Source organism: Musa acuminata, chromosome BXJ1-11 (genome assembly GCF_036884655.1).
Source record: "Musa acuminata AAA Group cultivar baxijiao chromosome BXJ1-11, Cavendish_Baxijiao_AAA, whole genome shotgun sequence".
Classification (NCBI taxonomy): domain Eukaryota; kingdom Viridiplantae; phylum Streptophyta; class Magnoliopsida; order Zingiberales; family Musaceae; genus Musa; species Musa acuminata.
The window spans coordinates 24505756-24518291 of record NC_088337.1 but is presented as its reverse complement, the minus strand read 5'-3'; the positions used below and the strand labels follow the sequence as shown (position 1 = coordinate 24518291).

At 35.3% G+C, this 12536-nt stretch overlaps 1 pseudogene; it reads right to left on the bottom strand.

Moving 5' to 3' along the window:
* Window positions 1-4310: 4310 nt before the first annotated feature.
* LOC135597331 (3-phosphoinositide-dependent protein kinase 2-like) lies at window positions 4311-12536 on the bottom strand (annotated as a pseudogene).

The following is a 12536-nucleotide window of genomic DNA, read 5'->3' as shown; positions in this document are numbered from 1 at the left end:
AATTATGCTAAGGAAATCAGAGTTGCAGAGGTCAACTGGCTGACTAGGCAATAGGCCATAAGAGAGGATGATGAGCGAAAAAATCGAACGAAGCGTCGATGAGACAATGACATGCCAGACAATATTTAATTCAAATTTTTTAGTAATTGTCTAGATCGAAGTATGTTTTAGGCATAATTGGGTTAGAATTGTGCCAACTTAATTATGTGCCAATTGGGCCCAAGTTTGGGCTGTGTTAGGCCAAGCAAAAGGCCCAAATAGTGACCCAACATATGGAACCATTGGTGGCACAGTCTTTGAGACTGTGTCAAGCAGTGGTACCACCTAAACTCATTCTCCAAGACTGTCAAGCAGTGGTACCGCCAAACTGGGCGGTGGTACCACCAATACCCCGAAAACCAGAGATGAGACATTTTTAGGCTCCAAATTTGAATCCACTTGAGGCCTATAAATACCCCTCTCATCCCTAGTTAATATACACAAGCATAAAGAACTTAAAAGTGGAAAAACGTTATAGCAATCACTTGAGAGATCCCCTCCTCTAGTTCTAAGTTTAGAATTCTATTTAGGGATGAGTGAGTTCTTGTAAAAAGTTATTTTCTAAACCCGTGAAAAGGAGAAGAATGGTATAAAAGGGTAGTTGATCTTTGCCCGTTGAAAGAAGATCATTAGTAGATGTTGGTGGCCTCGACGGAAGAGGAATCAGCGGAGTGGATATAGGTCACGACGACCGAACAACTATAAAAATCTGGTTTAAATATTCCTTACTACTCAATCTCTTTATTGCATTTAATTTTACTTCATTACAAACTGTTTAATCCTCTTTTCTCTACTTATTCAAGAAAAACAAAAAGGTTTTCGTCATAATCGAATTTTATCATACGAAGATTTTTAAAACTGACGTTTTTATCCACTACACTAATTCACTCCCTCTCCCCCATGCCGACTTGATCCTAACAAATACATTTACTAATATTATTAGTATAAGATCACATCAAGAATCTATATTAAGTCTAGAATTTTTCATTGATAATGAATGAATTATCAGTCATATACATGATAAGCCACCTTGGTGTATTTTATTTACTGATGATATTATTTTTATAGATAATTTTAAATGAAATAAATTTACGGAGACAAGTCTTGAAAACTAAAGAACTTAAGCATGACTAAAATTGAATGTGTATGATACAATTTTGTAATACCGAAGTGTTGGCCTAAAGATATAATTAAATTGAATAGATAAAAAGTTAAATTAAGTAAAATTTTTAAATATTTTAAATCAATTATTCAACAAGATGAAAAAATCAATGAAAATATATTAATAATGTATAAAGTAGATGGTTAAAATGAACAAAAACACCATGAGGTTTGTATGATCATCATGTACCTTTTGGATAAAACTAAAAATTCTATAAGACCATTGTTAGGATGATATGTTGAAAAGTTAAGAAACTATATGTATATATATACATATACATATATATATATACATATACATATATATATATACATATACATATATATATATATATATACATACATACATATATATATATATACATACATATATATATATATACATATATATACATATATATATATATACATATACATATATATACATATACATATATATACATATACATATATATACATATACATATATATACATATACATATATATACATATACATATATATATATATATATACATATATATACATATACATATATATATATATATACATATATATACATATACATATATATATATATATATATATATATATATATATATATATATATATATATATATATATAAGCGTAAAGTTACTCAGAATGATATGGTATGAAATAATTTTACTCGTGAAGAATTTGGCATCATTTCGATAAAAAAAATAAAATATAGAAAGATTGTTTAAGATAATATGATAATATGTTAAGGGAACCTATATTTATGAAACAATTATAGCATGAGAGATAGAAAAAAGCTCAAAAAGATTTTATTAGAAACTACAAATAAATATTCAAGCTCTCTTAATTTACTTAAAGCATGACTTTTAAAAATATTTAAAAACAACAAGAGACAAAATAATTAGGATATTATATTCTTATTATTATTATAGTTGTTATATGAAGTATTGGCATGTTCAATTGATAGTCATATGGTTTATGACTTCTAACTTCCAAAATCAGTTAGTTGTTAATAACCACACCTAATTTTGTTTACTTTTCTTTAAAATTTTTCACAGTTAAGGGTTAAAATATTACATTAAAATAATCAGGACTCCCACCTAAAAATAACATATAGCAATGATAAATCATCGACACTATAATATGTTTGTTTAGAGAGACCAGACCAATTATCACCCATAAAACGATATTTACAATGAATGCTTCACCCATGCCTACATAGGTGAAACATAGTGCATTTTACTTCTTCTCTGCCCTGCAGCATGTATAGCCACTTTGGAGGGTTGGGTAGACCACAACCTTGTGGCAGATCACTTGGTCCTTTGCCTCTTAGCCAACTTTTCCCCATTTAATTCTTCAGAAGGTTCTTTTTCTTCTTTTTCATGAAAAATTTCTCCCTCTTTTGGATCACTATCTTTGATTCTCAATGCATCATCCTCTGGATCAGTATCTTTGATTCTCAAAGCATCACTATCTTTGATTCTCAATGCATCATCCTCTGGATTATCATTCAAAAAAGATACAACTTCGTCGATAGGATCGTCCGGCACGTATAACTCTACTAAACTATCATCGGTACTTATACCTTCAAAAAAATTATCAAGATCAAAGAGAGAAGCATCGTTGGGCACTTCGCTTGAAGATCCTCCTTTTTCTTTTGTTTGAGAAAGAGTTTCTCCCTCTTCAAAAGTATGTTTCTGAGGGGTCGGTACAGAATCATCATCGCCTTCTTTAGCTTCCGATTCTTCAATGGGGACATTGGACACACGTAACTCACTGTCACTGACCTGTTTTACGTCATCATCAGGAACATTATCATGCTGAGAATGAGAAGAGGCTTCTTGGGACATGGTTGAAGATATCGGAGGGTTCGAATGAGAAATAAAACTTATGTAGAGTAATGTGATAAAATGACAAATGTGATGAGAATAAATAGTGAATGCCCAAGAAAACAAAAAAAATGAGTAACAATTAAAGAATAAACAGAGTATATTTCAATTTACAATATAATACCCATGGTATTTTCAATTTACAATAAACTGACCATAAGAGTTTATTTTCTCATATGAGTATCATGTCACTAATTTCAATTCTAATATTCTTTATTGCTTTACATGTCATAAGAAGATATAGCAAGTAAAATAATTATTAAATTTATTGAAGTTTACCTATCATATTAATGTTAGCATCTAAATTTAGCGATCATTTATAATTCTAAAATTTTATTTTTCACATGACTTCATTTATGACTTGTGGATTTATCCTACTCCAAATGAAATTAGTAAGGATTGGCAAAGTTCTACCATATACTTTGATGTTGTTTTAGGGAGTCTCCTCCCATTATGAAGATCTTGATCTCTATGGGAAAAAAGTATATATATTGATCAATAAAGAAAAGGAAAAATAAAATATTTTTCGAATATATATAAAAAAATGTTTACTTACCAAAAAAAAATATTTAAAATCCGCTTTTATATCAGAGCCAGGTTTCGATCCTGGGACCTGTGGGTTATGGGCCCACCACGCTTCCGCTGCGCCACTCTGATTACTTTTGAAAAACTTATCCTTGAATATATAAATACGCTATAATCAGTTGGGAACGACAATAAGATTCAATTAACACTATATCTTTAATTAAAGCATGTTTCTAATATTACAGTATTCCTTATATCAAACTCTATGAAGAAGGATGCAAAGTATTCTTACTATATAATACACCTTTGCTAATAATATTCACAACACTATCTCAAGTAGACATGAAGTGTGTACTGTCTTCCTTTTATTTAGATTTCATCCTTTCCACATGTACATCCACATATCCAAGTACTGATCAATTTCAATCCTCACGGTACTTGAAATACTTCATATTATCAAAATAATATTTCTAAATGATATTCCACCATAAACACTAACAATCAACAATCCACATATGGATAATCACCACACACAAGCATAACAGATGAGATACTAAAGCCACAAATACTAGTCTAACTATATGCCAAACTGACCAAATACAAACTACGTATTTGTGGCTTGAAGCAATAATGACAGAGATAAGTCTTTAGAAATCAGTTTTCTCGAGCATTAATTAATAGGATTAGAAAAAAATGATATGCAAAATAAAAATGATACAGCTCTATGGCTGTAAATTTTGTAGTAAGTCTATCTGACATGGTCCCATGAGCAAACATCGACTCGTATAGATCTATCATGGTTCCGTTTGATCTATAAAAATGAAAAGAAAAAGGTGATACACCAACACAGGATCCTTCTGCAACTTTGCATTGCGGAACCCATTTTCATATTGTTATTATCCTTTGGGAATAATCTTGTAATTTGGAAGTAGTATCATGCTTTCGGAAGGATGTGATACAGCAGCAGATTCAACGATGTTGAAGCCCTTCAATTGCCTTCTTCCACTGCCATGCCCGCTGTTTTGCATCCTCGAAAGATATCACTTTTTTGTGCTGTTAAATAAAAAAATCCATGATAATTAAAATTTGCTAAAAAAATCGATGGAAAATATGGCAAAGGCTTGTTGGAGAAACACACCGTGCATATCTTGAAATGTGAAGAGTTCGCTACTTGGACGCTAAGCTCACTGGGACTGTGGGACCAGATTATGTTTGCTTTGGCTGTCATTTTGGAGGGATCCATGCAAAGCAATTTGGGCTTGTCAGTAAGAATGAGTTGCACTTTCCTGTTAGTCAGCTTCTGAAGCTTCTTCAGCTTTGAGATCATAACAATCACCTCTCCAGGCTCAAGAAACTCTTGCCTGACGCTCACATAAATGCAAATGTTATCCACTAGTGAACAACTTTTCAAAAAGCTTTCTGAAAAGCATTAAGAACCTGAGAATCAAGGAACTGACAGAATATAGATTTCATAAACTGAAACAAGTTTCACAAGTCCACAACAAACTGAATCAGCCAAAGACAACAACAGAAAGAAACCTAAACTAAAGATGAACATGATCACGCCAGACATGATTTCATGTGATCGTAAAAATTGGGAAAGGCAAAGCAAAACTTTGTAGGTACCATCTTGAGTCGAATGAGTCGATCGAAGCCAGCCTGGAGATATGAGATTGTGTTTCCGAAGATGATGTGGCACCAGCATTCCCGTCCGGTATGACATGTTGGTGAGCTGAAGGCGCACCACCCACATGTGTGAGGTTCCATGTGGCATCTTGACTGTCATAATCCACACCATTCTGAAGGAGAATTAGATGATTAGCTACTCAAGAATGTGCTGATTGACTAAAAGCTTCCAAGTACTAGTAAAAGAAAAGACCAACAAGTAAGCACTATAGGTGAGGGCATGTACATCATGATCCAGAGCAAGTCTTGGTGCTGGTGCCTTTCGCAATTGTTTCCAATCACTCCATTGAAGAAAGGATGCTTCTTGACAGAAGCATAGCCATCAGGTCCAGCACCTGGTCTTTTACTGGGATCTGTATCCTGCAATAGAACTTTGATCAAGGTGGGGAAGCTACATGTTCAAACAGTATCAACCAACATACCAGTTACATCAATCACCACAAAAGGTTCAGTACTAATAAACATGTTTCCCAATCTAGCAAAACTGTCTCAAAACCGAAAAAGTGAACTGTTAAAACCAAACCTTAAGATATCAGGAAAACATCCACTGGTAATCTTGGCTGCTTAAGTGTCAATCCAAGTGAACGACAGGGAAGTGGGAGTCCCAACAAGGAGATCCAGTAGTAATTCCACACTTGAAATTTTTTGAGGCACACCAAATGGAAAATATACAATGATAAGATTGCTCCTTTACATATTGGATGACTAGGGAGACTCATTGCTTACATGGGTAGGGATGCCTACATTAAACCAAAACTATAAGTGTCCTTCGTTGGTAGCTAATTCCTAACAAACAAATATTCTTCAGCTTCTCCTGTAAATAATTGGCCATGCAACAAAAGGGCCCTGTTTCAAACATTGCCTTATTACTTATACAATATGTTAGCAGTCTTAGCTGAGTTTTCTTATTAAATCCTACCTCTCTGAAATAATTAAACAGGTCGATGCAATGCAATTAATAATTTGGAAAAACTATAAAAGTAATCTGTTTGACTTAGCTACCTTAAAAACACACTCAAATGATGGTTTTCCATATACCACATTACAACCCGTGAAGCAATCTTATGAATTTAGTCTCTAGCAATTCCATCTAGATAGACTTTTCTCTTTTTGTTGTTGTTTTTCCTTTTTCTTATTGGCAAAAGATAGGAAACATGTATCCAATGAATTTAACAGAAAAAATGAATGGTAAAAGTGTCTAAATACTGATAATTAAATAAATTTTCACTTGATCATGAAATTTTAGTATTGATGAATAAAACTAAGTTACAGACCTGGTATTGCATAAAGTCAGGAAAATAGTAGAGCAATATTCAGCTGCCGGCAGAGGAATCATCAGATACTTATATTTGATCATAACATAGTTTCTCTAAAAGCTACAGGATTATTCATGGCCATTCCAAAATAATTTGTAAACCCAAACAACTTCAGATGCAGTACAGATATACGAGTGCACTAAAAAAATGGTGAAAGGAATAGAGGAAAATGATAAAAAGAGAATATAGGCATTACAGAAGTCTGATGGTTGCTTACCAATAACTTATCAATAAGATCTCTTGCTTCATGTGAAAAGAACTCAGGAAACTTGAGGTCTCTTGTTATGATTCTTTGGAAAATTAGCCATTCACTGGCATCTTTAAAGGGAGATGAACCAGAAAGCATTTGATATAGGGTGCATCCAAGAGCCCAAAGGTCATTCCTGGTGAAAGCTGCCATATATCAGAGAATGTTGCAACAAGATGTTCATTAAAAAATGAATGCAACGAAGATATCATATGGTAATCCTTTTACATATTTGTTCCTTTCTAATAGGCAGGCAACTATGAGATTCAAACTGGTGCAGCTTTTCCTAACTGACATGCTTCCTCTAGCTGATTGTCAGTCTACACATGCTCTTAATTGGATAGATCTGCTAATGAGGATATATTAACCATGAAAATTAGGGTGCATTAGCACTTGAGCAATTTCCAAAAATCCTTCTTCTTTAACCTAGGACCGAATCATTGAGGTTTTCCAGGCCTTTCAAATATTAAGGCTCCAGGCAATAGTTTGAATTATATAAATCCAAGGCAATATTCATCCTCAAACCTAAACAAGAAGGATTACACTTTGGGACCAGCAACCATCCTACCTCCAGTCAGATAAATCATGTGTCGTCAGAAAAGTTCTCCTTAGAATCAGTAGTTAGTTTCAGAAACACATATTGGAAAGGCAGATTTAGATCATGAAATGATACCAAATATACAAGAGGCAAGATGATATGCTTTGAAATGCCAACACTATATCTTAACCAAAACAAGCATCAACTAAAAGAAACTTTCATTCCATCATGCTTCTTGGAGAGAAAACTGGACTGTATCATTAACACTAAGGCCTGTGGAAAGAAGCCCTGTAAATTATCTGCCCAAAGAGTTCAGCTAAAGCAAATAACCACAGGAAAGAAAAAAAAGAATTTTGAAACAATCAAGTGTTATATAACTACCAAAATCAGTGGGATGCTAGCCAGGCAGATAGTATATATCTAATGAGATCTAACTGTTGAATTGTTTGTTAATGTAAATTGAAATTGCTTATTTATGTCATATATCAATAGGATAGATAAAAGTATCCAGGTTAGTAGTGAAAAGTCCAGAAGCAATAAAGCATATGCTTACCTGGTTTAAAAATTGTATTCAACTATATTATTATGAAAAGGAAAAAAGAAAATATCAAAGAGGTTTGATTGAAGTTTCTAAAAAAGGACTAGAGAAACTACATTTCATAGGACAACATTCTGGGGTACATGGGAAACACAGAGATAAATGTCAGCTCATTTTTAATAGCAGCTTAACAAGAATGGGAGAACAGAAAAAGATCAACATGAAATGACTTTCCAAAGACAAAAGGAAACAAAGTTAAATACCATTCCATCATTGACAAGAAAAAATAACATATATACTGTCTAAGTCAGTCTATACCATAACTTTCCATATATAACATATAAGTTGCTTCTATTGTCACTTCTGTTGCATACAAATAGACAAGAATGCAAAACCGAGCACACAAGAACCCAAATAGTTAACTGCTTAACAAAAAATATAATAACTAATCTGAGGCACTTGGATGAACACAAAGAAAGTAAAAAAAAATTAAATTAAATAAATAAAATAGGAAAAGGAGGGGTTCCCAAAGTTAAATGAAAGCTAAGGTTCCTTACGCAAAAGTCGCTGGGCAAGAATTAAGAACTTCCGGAGGGACATATGCAGCTGTTCCAACAAAAGTACATGTCTTTTCATCTGAAAGGAAAACAAAAAGATAAATTATTAGTGCTGTTTTATAACCTTTTAGATATAAAATTTTCTGAAACATATAACTTTACTTAATGAACTTGGAAGAACTGTCATTTGGCTATCCCTAGTTGGCTTCACACTGCCAAAATCAGCAATTTTAATGTGTCCATCAGCGGTGAGTAGTAAGTTCTCTGGCTGCATCAACAGGATATAGTTTTAATTTTTAAGAAATTATGCATAGAAGGAAAAGTGTCAAACTTACATATCTGCTGTTTACCTTGATGTCCCGATGAATTAATCCTACACCATGAATATATTCTAAAGAATCAACAACTTCAGCAGCATAGAAGCGAGCCTCATCCTCACTTAGATATCCTTTCTACAGCCAGACAAATAATATAGTTTGGTGAGTAAAGCAAACATTAATAAGAGAAAAAAATCTGTTATACAAATATTACCCTGGTTATTTGGTCAAATAGCTCCCCACCTTCACAACACTCAAGTGCCATGTCTTCAAGGTAACACCAACACATGCAATTATCAATCAACTTACATTAACCAACAGAATCAATGAAACATTTCAAACATGATTCAATGTATAAGATAAAGACTTACAAAGAGAGTGTGCATCTTGGAATGTAAAACACAGCCTGATTATACCAGGATGATCTAATTGATCAAGTACTATACGCTCCATCTTTACATAGGATACTTTATTTTCTTTTGCAATGAACTTCTTGTCCATAATTTTCAAAGCATATACATTTCCTGTATCCTTCTTCTTTGCTCTGACTACCTGATATGTGAGAATTAGAGATCAAAACAACTATCTTTATGAACTATGATGCACTAAAGAAACTAAAGGCATGCATGCATAGAAAAGACAATATTTTTATAAAAATAATTCAATAAAAATACCAGTAAAATTGCCACAAGTATTAAACTACATTTTCTATACTTCCTCAGAGTCCAACAATGTCTGCGTATATAAGTCTTCATGGATAGTAGGATGCATGTCTAGGAAGGCAGTGACATGCAATAAGCAACAGCAGCAACAACTTCAACAACAACAACAACTATTACTAGAGGCTTGTTTCCAACAAATGCGAGAAAAAAGAGAACAATTCAGTTCAAGAATTTGAAGTGAAAAAGGCACCATAAAAGGCTATTAACACCTTGTACACTATAATTATTGACAACAGATGCAAGAAAAAAGAGAACATGTAAGTTCAAGAATTGATGTGATAGAGGCACCCTTAAGAGCAATTGCGTTTATACATGAAATGCCAACAAACCATACTCTATGATATTTGAAAAAGAAATCAAATGTTAATTATATGCAATCACAGTCAACCAACATGCCCTTATGGGTCCTCCTAGTTGACAACAAACCTATGAATCTAACTCTCGGAAAACACATGGAGATAATATGGATCAGAACCAAATATTCACTATGAATTGATATAAGGAGCTGAAGGCAAAGAAACAGAGGTACGGTGTAAAGAGATCACATCTAGGGTGGTGGTCCAATGCATGATGCTACTATCAATCTGATGTCCAAAGGGGTCAATTTATACAGAAATACTGTTGCAAGCAAAGAGGCAGGAGAAATCACATGGTTGATGGTAAATAATCATGAGAAATTGAACTGTAAGGGGGATCTTGTTTAAAAATGAAAAATAGAGTGCTTTACCTTATGATGAAATAAATAATCAAAAACTTATAGTGGAACAGTCTAATCATCATGAAAAAGACAGCTGAAACTTTCCATTCATGTACACATCTCAATATTCAATGTTTTTTCTTCGAGATAACGTATCTGTTCCCCACAATTCCACTTTCATTTTGCATCTTTAATTTTCAATTCGCTTGTCCAGGAAAAGATGGAAATGGATTTACTCACTAAAACTGGCAAACAATATCCACTGATGTCTCTTCATCCTCCCCATGTAATGAGCTCATAGCAGCTGCTACCATCATCTTGCCATTAGGAAAGTTGGGTATCTCAGCACAGCGAGGTAGAGGAGACAATCTAAATCCTATAGTCAATTAGTTGCAGAAGCACCAGGAGGTGGTGGAAAGATGTCCTCAAAGGCCATGAACCTGAACTCATCGTGTGATGGCATCGACAACAATGGCACACCCAAGGATGGTAATGAATGTAGGAATGGGACCGAGGTCAGTGGCAATGAGGTCAAGGTAAGTTAAGGGTTCAGCTGAAGAAAAAGTACTGGAATTTCTCAGGCAGGCATAGGGAGGTAAGGTAGAGGCATGAAGTAGAAGATGAGAACATTAGAAAGAAGGTAGAAGAGTAACAGAGGAGGAGAAAGGGTGGCAGAAGTTACAGAAATATACACTACAAAGGTCAGGAATTGAGAGAGTTTCATCAAAGAAGCAGTTTTTAATGTCTATTTCAAATCAACAAAGCAAAAAATCAACCTTCCTGGTTTTATCTTATCTATGGTCAGAAGGAACTCTACAATATTTATATTTCTTAAAAGAATATATCGAAATGCAAAATATTAATCCGTTATCTCTTTGGTTTGTCAAAGAACTACAGCATATTGTTATGTGATCAAACACATGTTTCTAATGAACACAACCCTGGAATTTCATATGAAAAATAAAAAACAAGAAAGCACGTATTGTCAGAAAACAAAACAATATAACTAATACATTGCTTATTGTGCATAAACCCAAATACACTGGCAAGAACTGTGGTAGATACAAGGAGGAAGAAACCATCAAGGACAAACTGGAAACTTGGCCCCTCTGCCTTTCTTTTATATCATTTTGGAATCCAGAAGTACGAATGAGTGCACAAATCAGGTAAATGTTCGTACAGATACTCTATATTTCAACTGCACAAGACCCAACTTGTTGCCTGCAAATCTTATGGTCTAAGGCATGTAGCGAATCTAGATGTTATATAAAGCTCCCTACACATTATTGCAGCTCCCACACGTCGATTCCCTCCGTCTATTAATCAACAGCAGGCACAATCTCTTTCATCATGCATTCACATGTAAACAACGAGGACCAAATATCTCAAACCCGTGCACTTTATCAGAACCACCAAACCATCGAAAGAACATGTCGGCTTTGCAGCTGTTTACAGTATGACGATGATATTTTCCTTTTTTTTCTTTCATTTTTTATCTTTCTCTATGATAACATTGAAATAACTCTGCGTGGGCAGAGTAACAGGTCTGATAACAGAGATGGGATAGGAAGAAGCAGCAAACAGATCAGGAAGGCGATCAAAATAGAAAGAGAAAAGATCGAACCTGCGAGTAGGAACCGACGCCAAAGACCTTTCCCAGCTCGAAATCCTTGATGGTGAACTGCTCCTGCGGCGCCCTGAAGGCAATGCTGTTAGTCTTCTGCACCACCTTGCCGCCGGCGACCCCGCCCGGCAACGGCTGCTGCAAGCGAAGCTTCGCCTCGAATTCCCTCTCCATCGCCTCCGCGTCCTCACCACCGACGGCCCTCATCCCTCGCCCACCCCTCCCCCCCCACCAACTCCACCGGGGATATCTACTCACCGATGCGCATCATCTCTTCTCGGGGCGAGCGACGAGGGCCCGTCACGGCCTCCGAGGAAGGGAGACGGTCAACGAACAGCCGCGAATCATCAGATTCCCCGCCACCGCTCCCTGCCCGCCTCTCTTTGGCCCCGCCTTCGTCAACTCCTCTTCTGATAAAAGGGGAAAAAGCGAGGGCTTTCGCCTGCCGCCGCCGCAGCCTTAAATCGAATCTTTGGAAGCCGCCCCGAGGACGAGGTCTACTAGTTAAAAATCGCACCTTTTTGGTCGCGGCTTAGCTAAAAACAGGGATTCCGTGGGAGGGCGAGGAGAGGAGAGGTTCTGGAGTTGGGAATCGGGGGATGGAGGAGAGACTGGAGAGGAAAGAGGAGTCCGCGCTTGGTGAACTAAACTGTTTCTTTTGCTCTTCGCATAAAAAAGGAAAC